This window comes from Adiantum capillus-veneris, chromosome 11 (assembly GCF_014529385.1).
Source record: "Adiantum capillus-veneris isolate H3 chromosome 11, ASM1452938v2, whole genome shotgun sequence".
Lineage (NCBI taxonomy): Eukaryota > Viridiplantae > Streptophyta > Polypodiopsida > Polypodiales > Pteridaceae > Adiantum > Adiantum capillus-veneris.
Window position 1 is genome coordinate 86,559,025 of NC_140941.1, and position 14,766 is coordinate 86,573,790.

A 14,766-nucleotide genomic window follows, 5' to 3' on the forward strand; every position below is an offset into this window, starting at 1 on the left:
CGAATGAACATCATTTCAGATCTCCAAAGGCAGATCAAAGAGCTAAAAGATGAAGCAGAACAACACCAGCTTACAAAAGATAAGGAGCAGAAAGAAATGGAAGAGCTGTGAGAGCTTCTAACTAAGTTATCCAATGCCTGCAAAAGCAAAGATCAACAGCTAATAGAAGTAACCAATGAACTTCTAACCACTACTTTGTCAGTACAAAAGATCTAAGTGCAACTTGATGTAGCAAATGCTTCTTTGCAGTACTCTGAGCAAAGGATCAATGATCAAGCATCATTTTTGAGACAGATAAGAGAAAATCCTGATGTCGCTTCAATCAAAGGTACAAATGAAGTCTATAAGACTTTGTAAAAGAGAAACAAGGATCTCGAGCTAGAGCTAAAGCTAAAACAATCACAAAGACAAGACCTTGCATTGATGCAGGTCCAAAGAGAAGACGAACTGCTCAAAGAGGTAGTTGAATTAAAGAAATTCAATCAACTACTGAGAGAGGGACAACCAAAACATCAAGAAGAAGCAGGAACATATGAACAACCAGCCATCGACATACCCTCAGTCTCATTTGTTCAGATGGAAACACAGCCATCAGAAGGACTATCAGGAGAATCAGACTTTCAGGTACCACTCACTGAAGCTGAGCAAGTGCCCACGGTCCAGCTTTCTAAAGCTAAGGAAGATGCATTAAAAGAGAATATTGCCCAAGAAACAAATGTTGAATGGAAAGTAGCAATGGATTCGGAGTTGAGAGTTCTCCACTCGGTAAATATAGCTCTACTCACTCCCAACCAAGTCAATGCTCAGTGGCATCAACAATCACTGCAGTACCCCTTTGATCAAAGTGGAGATATTATAGGTTAAAGAAAGTCTATACAAAGATATGTAGGCACAAGGCTTAGAGGATATCCACCCCAAGTAGAGAATAAGTTGGTTGAACAAGAATTCAAGATATCTAAATCTGTCCACAAGAGCACCTGCAGCCCTCTATAAAGACCCAACATTCTGTCATATACCAAGGGTAAGGACATGGCAAGCATACGAAGCACTAAAAAAGAAGAGGCCTACATGGCTAAATTACCCATGACTAGCAGCTCCAGAGCAGGGACCGTCCTATGCATGTACAAGAGTGGCGTCGCCGATGGGAGCAACATGAGGGGCAACGTGTTCCAGGAATGAAACGTTTGTCCATTCTCCATACGTTGCCGTACTGGGGTGATCTACTAATTAACCATTTGTTGGATCCAATGCATATATTCAAGAATGTGGGAGAGCTCCTCTGGAAGACAATCATGGGAATGAATGACAATCGAGCTTCACGAGATGATTTGCAGTCAGTTGGAAAGATGCCAGAGCTGTGGCCTTTCACCAATACAGATGGCCAAACAAAACCATCAAGAGCGCCATGGGTATTGCTAAAAAACGAAGAGCGACAAGTTAAAAGGGTGATTTCAGAGTTCAGGACGCCAACAGGATATATGCGATGTCTCAAGACAGCATTCACCCGTGACGATCAACTGTCAGGACTGAAATCGCACGACTAGCATAAGTTCTTGCAATTCATTCTTCCAATTGCGATCAAGGGGTGTTTAACAGAGGAAGTGCGGACCTGCATATACAAGATTTCAGAGCTAGTGCGGTGGATCTCTTCCAAGGAGATACAGGAGGAATCTATTGCAGTCGCAAGGGCTAACTCCATTGAGGCAGTTTGCATGATTGAGAAGTATCTACCCACGAGCTGCCTAACTATCCAAATGCACTTACTCGTCCATGTAGTAGATGAGATTGCAATAGCAGGTACAGTCCACAGCCGTTGGATGTTCTTTCTAGAGCGGTTCATGAAAACACTTAAGGGTTTTGTTCACCAAAAAGTGCGTCCAGAGGGGAGCATGGCAGAAGGATGGCTGGTGCAAGAGTCTCTTGTATTGACAACCGAATTTCTATCTGATTCTGACCCAGAAATGCCTCGACTGTGGAGCGATGAGGAGGATGCAAGACTGGTGGGAGAGGAGCCGCAAGGGCAAGGGGTGTCGAAGAAAATGAACCTGTCCATGGGAGAAAAGATCATGAAGTTCTGTATACTAAATTCAGCGTCGATGCAAAAATGGCTTGAAAGGTACGAAGAAGAGAAAGAGAGACGCAATCTAGAGCGACAGGATTTCATGCGAAGTCGAACGACTAGAGGCTTACCCTTGCCAAACTATCTTGCTCTTCTACCTAAATTCCCTACAATGGCATGGTTGGACAAGACAGTGAGAGCAGCTCGACAAATTGGAGAACCCATATCTCTAGAAGAGGAAGAGCTGGCTATTGGATGTGACTGGAAGTATCATACATACATGGCACTGTGGTCGCATGGAAAGCATTTCAGAACACAACAAATTGACAGCAGAAGAAACACGTTTGACAGTGGGGTAATGGTTAGTTTCATGCAAAAGAGCAGGGCTAGTGCCAAGGACACGAATGAGAGCACTAGCAACCTAGATTATTGTGGTCTGGTGTCAGATATCTTGAAAGTAAGCTTCAGGTGGTTTGAGATGTTTTTGTTGGATGTGAAGTGGTTCAAGGTGATTACTTCTGGTCGCAATGCAACGGTACGTAGAGATGGAAACAAACTTGTGCAAATAGATTCTAAAAAGGTTTGGATAGATGCGAGCGACACATTTGCTCTCCCCGAACATTGCGATCAAGTGGTCTTTGTACCGGACCCTCGAGAGCGACAGTGGTGGTTTGTGGTTTAGGTTGCTCTAAGAAATAAACAAGTATTTGAAGGGCAAGATCTTCTGGAGGAAAGTCAGTCAGACGACGTCCATACTACTATGACATTAGATGAGATGGACGAAGGTATGGCAGAGGAAGCTGACAGATATACGAGGGATGATGCAGACGAGCCAGAATTGACACTTGTAGATGAAGATGCAATGGATGAAGACAATTTGCCAGAACGAGTTGGGGCAGAGTTATGTTTGCAATTAGAGATAGACGATGAAACGGTGTAAGATCTTATCGATGATGCCTCACTCGTCGAGATCTAGGCCTATAAGTGTTTGTGTGAAGACGTTGATTTAAAATTAAGCTTAAAATTAATTTAAACAACTGTGTTCTGACGCTTTATTTTACTTTCTTTCTGCAGGACTTTAGTATGGCAGACCAGTTTCCAGATCCCACTTCTATGAGTGCAAATGCATTCATGGTCTTCATTACACGGATGATTCCTGCTCAGATGGCAGAGACTTCTCAGTACTGGGTAGCTAGAGGCACGGGTACTACGCCTCCGGGCTTCACACCCGAGGGTCCAAAGCCTAGGGGGGGGACACCTATGGGGGGGCGACGCCTGGGGGGGGGGATGCCTATGGGTACGACGCCTGATTCTCCCATCACGGCCGCTTCGACACCTAGGGGTGGGGCAGAGGCGGGTACGTCCTCATCTCCGCAGCACAGGCGCACTCGCCGATCTCGGCAATCGTTAGGTGGAGGTGGTGGTTGCTGTGGAGGAGGGTCCAAAGATGCTTCGACCCCTCCTCGCTCACGACCCCCATCCTACCCCAGGCACACCTCTTGACACACCTCTTGGCACACCTCGAACACCTTGGGGGGCACACGATCCTAGTGCCTCCAAGCTCTATACTGTACGGCCAGATGGTTCTGTTGACATGGATAGAGTCGAGACTCAGATGAGAGAGTGGATTCGCCAGCTCACAGAGCTACAGTTTTCCACCAGCATTCTGACGTCTTGGGATCAGCTGAAAAAGGACAAAGTCACTTACATAGTGGAGACCATCTTGAGAGAGTACCAGCCTACTCCGGGTTCTGACGTTGTTCCAAGGAGGTGGATCAAGGGTGTTGCATGGGACACCGTGAAACATCGACGAGATGCAGCTCGGAAGGCTTTCAAGACCGGCTCGTCAAAGCCTTCAGGCATCCCACACGAGACGTGGCTGCAGATCAGGGAGGATGAGCAGACAGCGGCCACGCGGTTCAGACAGCAGCGGAGGCCGCGTAGATACGACAGATGACCAGGGGGACATCTCATCTTGGCAGCGGAGGCTTCGACACCTTTCACTATGAGTTTGTGAGTTTCTAATCCAATCTTAACTATGGTGTTTTTTAAAACGCGATGAATCATGTATTCTTATTACTATGATTTTTGTATAAACGCAGAATCTTGCAATGCATCGAGCCCCGACACATCAGGAGGAGTCAGTTGGATATCGCAGAGGTATCTATGAAGTATTGAATGATCTTGATGCTTCAGGAGAGCCTGTAGACTGGGCGTCCTTACAGTCTCGTTGATCTCTTGAGGTGAGACGTTAATATGTGTGGGTTGATTTAATTAAGTAAGTATATGTGAAGTAATATCAGTACTAATTTTGTGAGTTGTCCTATGTGCAGGTTGTGATGCCTAGTCATCAGTGGACCGGATTTCATATATATGCTTTGTGAGACACAGACACGCTTCTGTGTCTCCTTTTGTATAGACATATATATATGGTTATGATTATTGTTCAGACAGTTATTGTTTTCCTTATGGTTATGGTTATTGTCATTGTCATTGTATAGACATGGTTATTTCTCCTATTCTTGTATAGACATAGTTATGGTTCAGGTTTTGTTTATGGTTATGTTTAACTTTTTGGTTATGCTTATGGTTATTGTTAATTTTGTTTCTGGTTATGATCAAAGTGGTTATATTGGTTGGTTATGGTTTTAAGTTATGGTTATGGTTCGTTATGGTTATGCTTTTAAGTTATGGTTCGTTATGGTCATTGGCCTTAAATCTCATGTGAGATCCTACATGGATAGCATGTAGGAGGCGTATACATGATTTATTTTTTTTGAAAAGTTTATGTAAAAACGAAGGGAACTCTGCCGAAATTTCTGCGGGAGCACGGTTGATTTTGGTGCTGCTCGCTTTCTTGTGCAGAGGGCAAGAAGTCTGGCTGTGGTGGCTGTGTCCATCTTTTCACTGGGCACAGGCCCGGCTACCTGCCCTCTGCCCAAGAAATTTTTTTTCTGTTATGGTCGTCGATATATGCGTCTATATATCCGTCCATATCTGCGTCGCTATCTGCATCTATAATTGCGTCCATATCTGCGTCGCTATCTACGTCTATAACTGCGTCCATATCTACGTCGCAAATAAAGCCTTTCCACGCAGATATCGACGCAAATAGCGACAGTTTCACAGGGCCGTAGATATCGATGCGGGGCGTCGATATCTGCGTCGATGACACCTTTTTTTGTTGTAGTGGAATTTACATTTCAAGACTACTATCTTTCAAAAGATAGACTTTGCCGTGCAAAAGAAACAATGCTGTGTGGGATTACCCAAAGAGAAGGGTGAGTATGTCAACTCTCAACGGCCTCGTTCTATCACCAAGGTAATCCACCAATTTCCAACAAGGGGCTAGAGGAATGTCAAGCCCATGGAAAATAAAACAAAAGTGATGCCAAGGGAAAATCCAATGCCCAAAATGCTTCCCAAGGCCATTCCAACAACAATAAAAACAATCGGTTCAAGGAGAAGGGAGTTTACAAAGGTAAATATAAACTCTCTCCTAAATATTTAGAAGCTTTTGTAAGGACCACAAATGTTTTAAGTGTGGGGAGCAAGGCCATGGTTATCGTCCTTGCCCCAAGAGAATTGCCCACAATGAGACTCCTAGAGCCTCTATGTTTGAAGCTCCAAAAGAGGATGCTCATTGCCAAGGGGTGCGTGTTATCTTTGCTTTTACAGAGCTAAACGTATTAGCCCTGTCAATAAGAACGATGCTGGGAAAAGAGATATAATTATAATCCATTTCTCCTGTCCTATGCTTGGGGAAAGATGCAAGAGTATGATTCTTTTATTTTGTTTGACCCTGGTTCAACTCACAACTTCATATCCACGGAGTTGACCACTAAGCTAGGCATAAAAGCTCACGAGATGGGAGATACATTGAAAGCCAATGGAGCTAGATCAAGGGACAAGACGTCTCAGTTCCTTCCTTAATTGGACAATAAAGGCTTCATGTCCAAAGCTATGTGGACAAAAATGATTTCTTCATCTTCCCTCTCAAACATGAGAATGTTATCGTTGGGGCACCATGGTTTAACCGCATGGCTTCCAACATGAAGTTCCTTGAAAGGAGAATCTACTTCACCTCAGGGAAAAGAGCATATACATAGATGCTAATGAGTTGGGGAACACCACATCCCTGCAATAAAGGGAATCAAGAGGAATTAGAGTTGTCTAATTTTCTAAATGGATTCCAAGATGTTTTCATTGATGACATCCCTTGTGAGCTATCTCTAAAATGAGGGATGATGACCATGCAATTGAGCTCCTATCAAGAAGCTCACCGCAAACACACACACAAACCCGCAACCTAACCCTACACAGCACCAATTTGAGGTGGTCCGGGGCGGACAACAAGAAGAGTGGCCTCTAAGCACTTTTCTAGGCTCCCATGCTGCTCAATTGGATTGGGGTTGGAAAAAACAACAAACACACACACAAACCCGCAACCTAACCCTACACAAATTTGGGGCACCACCTAGTTTTGGATGCGAACTAGGACATGTAGAGAGAGAGAGAGAGAGAGAGAGAGAGATAGTGTTCAGGCTTCTTTGAAATGTTCAACAGTGATCAAGAAAACACAATTATATATGTAAGAAAAAGAGGGAAGGGGGAGGGGATGCTTGTTTCATTATTACCTTCTTACAAATCTGTCACGACCAATCAAAGTGAGATTAGTATTTGTTCAACATAGCTTGAGTAAATTACACCACAACACATGACAAGAAAAGTCACCCCAATCACTGTCTTAAGGCCAGGGGAGTCCTCTCCACCCTGTTGCCTTCTTACAGTATGTGGAATTTAAAGCTGAATTGATGACAACACCCAGAGACAAGCTATCAAGAACTTAAAAAAACACCAAGACACTTACACATCATTGTTGTCCATTACTTTACGTTGGAAGAGAGACAAAGTATCCAAGCTTAGTCCAAATCCACCCTCCTTGATTCAACAAATGTTGGGCTTACACTAGTAGGAGAAATGATAGATTTCCTACTCTCAATTGAATGATCACTCTCTCTTACAATGGCATAGAGTTCCCTTGCTAGTCACCCCTAATACAACACATGCATATGCATAATACAATGAGCTTCCACTCAAGAGCTCCTTCTAGAGAGGTTGAGCTTGGCTTCTCAAGCTATAGCATAGTGCTCTTGCTTATGGCTCCCCCTTTTGCGCTAGCTACACCCTCCTTTTATAACAATTTTGGGGGCTAGGGTTACTACTCTAACCATGGTTGGATTAGCTTTTCAGCACTTATCTAATTTCTTTTGCTTGGAATTATCAAGAAGTTGGTGTGGATAGATGAAGAAGAGAGAGAGGAGAGAAGTGGAGGTGATAGGACTTCTCATAGTAGGTTAGTGTTAGTAAATTAGTAGAGTTAGTATTTTTATTAATTTACAAATGGAATGGGATATTTACAATGGAAGTATCCAAATAGGATACAAATAAGGAAGAAAAAACTCTTAATAGGTAAGAAGTTATGGATGTCTTACAATGTTGATGCTCCAAGTGTCTTGAGTAGGGTCAATTTTGACACTTGTTGACGGTCCACTAGCTTTGACGGTACGTTTTTTCTCCACTCTTGACCTTCCTTGGGAGCCAAGATAAGTGAACATGAGTAATCAATCACCATGATGCTGTCTTTCAAGAGAAGAGGCTGAATTTTTTGGTTTTTTTAATAGATATGGGTAATATGGAAGAGGAAAAATGAGACTAGGTGGTCAGCTTTGGAATGGAAGTGTGTGTAGGAGACATGAGTTCACCATGGTTTCTCTTATTCTTCAAGGTTGAGAAGAAGGTGAGTAGGGTGCAGAGAGCAGTGGTGAGAGAGGTAGGGATGATGAGTGGAGAAGTGTGTGTGAAAGAGGAAAATGATAAAGTGGAAAAGGGAGTGTGGCTGCATAGCATGGGCAAACTGGGGTCCACCAATAAAATCATAGCTCACAACTCGTAGCTCAAAAAAATATGAAAAAATTTGAGGTAAAATTTCAGCCGACGAGCTACAACTTTTTTTTGTATCACCTTTTCAAATTCGGGGAGCATGTGATCTTTAAAAATTTAGCAAAACCGACTGTTTTTTCCACTGCACAAAGTCCTTGTGAGGTCCTTCTTTGGATGATTCTTTTGAATACATCCAAGAGTGAGCTCCCCATGGTGCATGCATACATGCCACATACCCTTGATCTTATTTGGTAGGTCTATCATTGAAGATATTGTTGAGATCATGATATAAGTGAATAGTACAACTAAGAAAATAAAATATTGAGGGGTCTAAAAAAATATGTATATGTCAAATATAAATAATATAGGTGGAAAAAATATAAAGGGATCAAAATAAATCTCTCTCATTATAAGTCTACCATAAAAAGATGAATATTTTTGGTGGTCTAATTTATGAGAGTAATAGAGAATAGATGTAGGAAGGAAAAACTCACAATAGTGAAAAAATATACACATAAATAGAACTAGTTTTTTTGGATTTTTGTTGGGATGGAGTTACACCAAAAATAAGAGAAGCTTGCATGAAATTATTTTTATATGGAATAAAGAGTACGCAAAATGGTAAGAAAAAATATGGTAATGTTGAGTCAATGTACATAGCATAAATAACACACCATAGGTAGAAATATTTAAATAAATACCGAAATAATTATGAAAAATCCTTTTATTTAGGCCCTATATACAATGAAATATTTACACACAAATGGGCCATAATATACTTATATTTTTTATTTTTTTGGCTCAACTAGCCTAGTGACTAGCTAATTGAGGGTTTTTAAGAAGATATGGGAAAAGTCCCCTAACTCACACACACCTATATACAGTGAAATGGTAGGGATAACCAAAATGTTTGAGTGATTTGATAGGGTGAGGTAGCTTACTATGGCAATTATGGAAAGCCGAAAAACGGCTATCAATACCTTACAATTCCCAAACCCTAATGTTCCAATTTAACTATCTACTCAATCTAAGTGTCAAAACTGGGATACAATCTAGAAACTTTTGTAAGCCCGAATATTTACAAAGGTGAAATGTCGGGTTTTCTCAATAAATGAATAATTACAAAAAATAATAATCTGCCGAGAAGTCATTTTTCGTAGGGTGTATCCAGCTTCTAACACCATTAAAGCTTGAGAAGGAGAGAGGGTCTTCTTTGCTTCACACATGAGATTGTGTGAGTGTGTGTGTGTGTGTGTGTGTGTGTGTGATAATTCCTTGCCAAAATCAGCCCCCTCTCTCTCTCTCTTGGTCGATCCCTCATGATTTTTACTCATGCTGGCACCCCATTGGACCCTACAAAGCTTAGCCAATGATAATTAAGAAGCATAAGTGATAGCCTTGTGACATGTGTCCCCCTTTCCCCTTTTGTGAGAGGTATAGGTAATTAATTAATGCAATTAAACTCTCACTGGACCCCTTAGTCTTCTGGCCAATAGGAATCAGGCAAGCCATTGGGTTGTTGAATGTTCATTGGACCCCTTGGGAGACTGTCCTATAGTCTTCTAGAGAGATTAATTTCTATTGGTTCTTTTATCAAGTGTTTTTGAATGAATTAAACTAAATATACTCTAGCTTAATTCTCATTGGTACACCTCTATGGCCATCCAATAGGATTGAATGCATCTTGGGGGCAACTGGGCTAGGGAGATGACATGTGTCCCCTATTCCCTTTGTAAAAGGGAAGCCTTTGTGTGTGTGTGTGTGTGTGTGTGTGTGTGTGTATTCTCTCACCTCACTCTCTCACTTCCCCTACCTTTAGGGCTTGCCCCCTCCTCTTTAGGAGTCTTTGAAGACTTTGTGTACACTACCAAGCATCCAATTTTGTTAAGCAATACCATTGGACTTAACCTTTGAATTTTGGAACCTTAACATTATGGAAGTCTTAATGGACTGTTGAACCTTAGGTCTTTGAAGCCCATTGCTTGCACATTGCTCTTCTGCAGATGGTCCCCCTTTGGATCCCTATTGTGACCTGTCTGCTAGCCTTACCAATAATCTAGCCTTTTCTCCCATATCAGTTTAACATGAAAAAATCATTTAGGAGAATTAGATATTAGTTATTATGACATTACCTCTCTCTTGAAATCATAGTCATCCTCGACTATGGGGTAGGGAAGATAAAGCCTATTCATTAGCCCTTTTTCTAGCGGGTGGAGGATATGTATCTTACCCTACGACATTGTTCCAGAATGAATGAGTAATCCATTTGGTGCTTGAGAGCCTAAGCTGCAGCAAGCATGTCTCCGCATTAGTCCTATCAATCTTTCATAGAAGTGTGACAAGCTCTACTTGGTGTTTGGAAGACGTCGTCTCCGCAAACTCGATCCTAAGCATGCATACTACTTAACATTTATGCACAATAAAGAAAAAAAGAGTCTTTTAAGACAAAAACTTTGTTCATTTTAAACATTTGTACATTTGCTTACTCTAGGGAAGCATTGTAAGCATTGACAAGGTTTAGGTTATCCTTTAATTGTATGCCTTGCATCCATTTAGCATCTTCAAAAGGATAGTTTTAAACTTAATAAGATACCATCGGATAATTTTACCACCTCTCAATACCTTGTCTTCATGTCGAAAGAATGGACTCGGGCTGCAGCACCTCTTCTTGGTCCTTGATCTTCGGTGGGTCTTCAATAGTTGGTTCTTGAGGTGGCTCTCCTTTGTAAGGCTTTAGTAAGCTCACATGGAAAGCATTGTGTATGAGCCAATGATTGGGAAACTTAAATTGATAGTCTTTGGTGTCCCGTAGGATTCTTGCCCGTCGCGTGCCTTAATCGAGCCTTGGAAAATTTAAGCAAGACCCAATCATTTTCTTTAAAGGCTTGGGCTCTTCTATGATTATCAACAGCAGCCTCTTGCCTTTGCTGTGAGATAGAGATAACATCCTTAATCTTTTGGAAATATTCTAGTAGATCTCGGTTATACTCATCTATAGCAAAGATCTTCCCGTGTACCTTAAGTAGCAGGGGACTTTTGGATCTTCCCTCAATTACCTCAAAAGGTGCTTTTTCTGTGGAGGTATGTACAGTATTGTTGTAGGCATACTCGAGTAAGGGTAAGTACTTCTTCCATTGGGACCTTTGATCTATTTTCGTTATGTAGGCTTTTAGTACATCAAGAATTGTTAGGTTAGCTATTTCACTTTGGACATCCATTTGCGGGTGATAGGCCAAAGAGAAGTTTAGCCTTGTACCTAAATTCTCAAAGAGACCCTTCCAAAAATTACTGGTCATTCTAGGATCTCTATCCGACACTATGGACATCGGCAAGCCATGGTCCTTGAAGATTTGTGATATGAAGAGGGCTGGACATATCCCTTGGACATTTTGATGGGCTTTGATAGTCTTTTTGACAGGTTTAATATGAGCTTGTTTGTTGAACCTGTCTACTATCGCCCATATTCCCGTATTCCCATGGACAGACTTAGCCAATCCAAAGATGAAATCCATGGATATGCTCTCCCATGGTGAATTAGAGATTGGCAAAGGTTGAAGCAATCTAGGTTTCTTCCCTCTATCAAAGTTTGTATTTTGGCATACCACACATTTAGAAACATACTCTTGTATGTTTGCTTTCATGGCAGGCCAATAGAAATATGTTTCAATCCCTTTTAGGGTAGACTGAATCCCTCTATGCCCCGCATAAGGAGGAGCATGACATACATTACTTTCTCATGTAGTGAGTTAGTAACGCATACTCTATTGCCATAGAGAAGATAACGATCTTGTAAAGTAAATTGTTCCTCTTTCTTCCCTAATGCAAGGGTTGAAATCACATCTCTAAAATCGATATCAATAGCGTACTCATCTATCATAGAAGATAGACCATTGTGAGTTGCTATGGAAACCGCATTCACTCTTGGTCGTCTTGAGAGTGCATCGGCTACTTGATTATGCTTGCCAGCAATGTGAGCAATATGAAAATGAAATTGCAAAAGAAAATTTTCCCACCTCATTTGTTTGTTGGAGCTTGGTCTGTGTCATGAAGTACTTAAGGCTTTGGTGATCCGTCCGCAGAATGAAAGGAGTCCCTAATAAATAGTGCTTCCACGAGTCTAAGGCATGTAGAACTTCAAGGAGTTCCTTCTCATATATGCATAGATCTTGCTCAACAGGGTGAAGCCTTTGACTTTCATAGGCTATTGTGTGCCCGTCTTGGAGCAAAAGAGCTCCAAGGCAATCACCACAAGCATCACATTGGACCTCAAATGGCTTTGAGAGATCCGGCAGTGTAAGCATAGGTTGAGAGATAAGATTTTCTTTAATCTTTTCGAAAGCATTGTTCTCCTTGCCAGACCATGTATACCTAACATTTTTCTTTGTTAGGTCATGTAATGATCCCACGATTTGTGAGAACTTTTCTATGAAGCGTCTGTAGTATGCACACATACCTATAAAGCTTCTTAGGTCATGAAGATTCCTTGGATTAGGCCATCCTTTTATTACCTCTAGCTTTGATGGATCCATTTGGATGCCATCTTGAGAGATAATGTGACCTAAATACTGAATCTCTTGTAAGAAAAACTCATTTTTCTTTTGATTAATATAAAGTTGATTCTCTCATAAGACTTGAAATATTACTTGGAGGTGTTTCTTGTGTTCATCTAGTGAATTAGAGTAGATGATGATATCATCAAAGAACACTCGAGTAAAGGTTTGGTGAGGGCTGAATAGCTTCTTCATCAAGCGGTTGACTGTGGCTGGTACATTGGGCAAGCCAAAAGGCATGACAATGTATTTGTAAAGACCATACGTAGTGCAAAATGCGGTCTTTACAATGTCTTGATCAACTATCCTTATTTGATGGTAGCTACTTTTTAGGTCAATCCTACTGAAGTAGGTTGCGACCCTTGCAGCTTATCAAATAGGTTTTCTACCCGTGGAATGGAAAACCTATTTTTGATAGTGATCCTATTTAATGCTCTATAGTCAACACACATATGATATGTGTCGTCTCTCTTTTGCACTGATAGCACGGGTGAACAAAATGGAGATGAGCTAGGCCTAACCATGCCCTTCTCAACTAACTCATGCACTTGCTGCATAATCTCCTCTTGTTGAGCTTGAGAAACTCTATAAAGAGGTTTATTATTAGTAGGCGATGAACTTCCTGGACGAAGTTCAATTGCATGGTCATCATTGCCTTGTTTAGGAGGTAGTTCACAAGGGATGTCGTCAATAAAAACATCTTGAAATCCCTTGAGAAAATTGGATAACTCTAATTCCTTTAGTTTATATATAGTTTCTTTTGGTAAAGCATTAGGTTCATTTTGAGAATCTTTAAAAAAAATCATGTAGATGGAAATAGAGCTCCTTATTGACTTATTGAAAGCTTGCATATGTACAATGGGTATGGTGTTACCCAATTACTTAACATCTATGTACATATCTTTTTCCCTGAACCTAAAGTGAATTTTCCTTTCAGGGAATTTAACATTGGTAGCCATGTGATCAAACCATGGTGCCCCTTAGCTTTGGACATGGAGCCTCAATTTCCCAATTAAGGGAGTGACTGAAGCTTCTTGCCCCTTGAAAGCACCATCGGTGGGTAGAACATCTCCCATCTCATAGGCTTGGATGCCTAGCTTGGTGGCCAACTCTCTCGATCTGAAAGTGTGAGTAGAACCCGGGTCAAAGGGAATAAAAGCATCATGTTCTCTTACCTTTCCCCAAGCATGACATAGAGGAGATCCTTTGTGGTGAGCCTCGTCTTCTTGGATTTCGACCAAGGTAGCTCTAGGAGGTTCGTTTTGTGTATTATTTTGGGGGCAAGCATGATAAGCATGCCCTTTCTCCCCGCACTTGAAACAATGGTTATCTTTATGATAACGCTCAAGCTCTTCAAGAGAGAGTTTATTTTTGCCTTTATAAACTCCCTTCTCCTTAGCTTTGTTCTTGTTGGTGTTGCCTTTAGGAGACTTTTGGACATTTTCCTTCCCCTTAGGCTCATTGTTATGGTCCTTGTTCTCCACGGGCTTAAGATTTCTCTTAGTCCCTTGTTGGAAATTGATTCTTGAAGCCACCATGGTATGGTGTATGGCCGCAGATATTGTGCGTGGCCTTTGGGAGCTGACATACTCCGCCATATCTTCAATTAGACCCGCACAAAATAGTTGTTTTTTCTCTCCAAAATCCATCTTTTGAAGACAGTGGCTTTGAGATGTAAGTCCCAAAACTTGTTTACTTATTTGTGAATAGATTCGTAGGGAGAGATCTTTAAGCTTCGTCATTTGATGAATACTTTGTCTTTGGCATCGGTAGCCAAAAACTGCTTCATGATGGAAGCTCTTAAAGCTTTCCATGTTCGTGGAGCTTCACCGTTTGCCCGTAGGCTATACCACCTTTGCCTGGCAGACTTTTGAAAATGCATAGCTACATGGCATAGCTTAGAGAACTCCATGAGGCCCTCATCTCCAAACGCCGCATCAAATTGTTGGATGAAAGCCAAAACTTTGTCCATAGCACCAAAGGTTCCATCGTAAATAAGGAAAGAGATGTTCTTTCCTCCCTCTTTGAACTTCTTGAGCTTGGAAGACCTCTTCCACGCGGCATAGGATTTCTTATGGACTCTTCTTTTTGGTGGTTAAAAAGTTCCACCATCGCTAACTTCAGAAGAAGATTTGAGGAAGATGGAGAAGAGGGTGACCTCTTTCTCGCCTTTTTCTTTTCCTTGTTCCTCCTTGTCTGCACCATCACTTTCTT